This window comes from Octodon degus, unplaced genomic scaffold (genome assembly GCF_000260255.1).
Source record: "Octodon degus isolate 3935 unplaced genomic scaffold, OctDeg1.0 scaffold00001, whole genome shotgun sequence".
Classification (NCBI taxonomy): domain Eukaryota; kingdom Metazoa; phylum Chordata; class Mammalia; order Rodentia; family Octodontidae; genus Octodon; species Octodon degus.
In genome coordinates this window covers 8,845,630-8,846,262 of record NW_004524577.1, presented here as the reverse complement: position 1 = coordinate 8,846,262, position 633 = coordinate 8,845,630, and positions in this window count along the sequence as shown.

The following is a 633-nucleotide window of genomic DNA, read 5'->3' as shown; positions in this document are numbered from 1 at the left end:
ATCAAAATAAATATCTTTAAAATTATATCAAAGCTTTTTATTCTTTTGTCATTAATATAAATGATTTTTTTAACTTTTGGATTGTTTATTTCTAGTTGTGAAAAATGCATTTTTGTATATCATTCTTATATTTTACAAACTTGCTGAACTTGTTTATTAGCTCTAATGGTTGTGTATGTATGTATTGTGTAACCCCGCAGTTACACAATAACTTTTTCCTTTGTGGTACTGGGAATTAAACTCGGGGCCTCAGGCTTGCCCAGCAGGCCCTGTGCCACAGAGCTCTATCCCCAGCCTTCCCTGAGGTTTTTCATAGAAGATCATACTCTCTATAAATAGGGGTAGGTTACTTTCTTTCCAATCGGGACAGGAATACACATGCCCAATTTACCAGGCTGGAACTTTCAGCACAGCTGGGTGTGGTGACACACACTTGTAATCCTAGCACATGGGAGGCCGAGGCAGGAGACTTGCCAAGATGTCAAGGCCTGAATGAATTACATAGTGAGATCCTGTCTCAAAAACAGAAAAAAATATTCAAAGTGGTTAGGATAGATATATAGTTGCATTCTCTTAATGAATAGAATGATTTGTTCTAATGGTGTTTGTAAATAGGATCTCAAGTCCGCATCT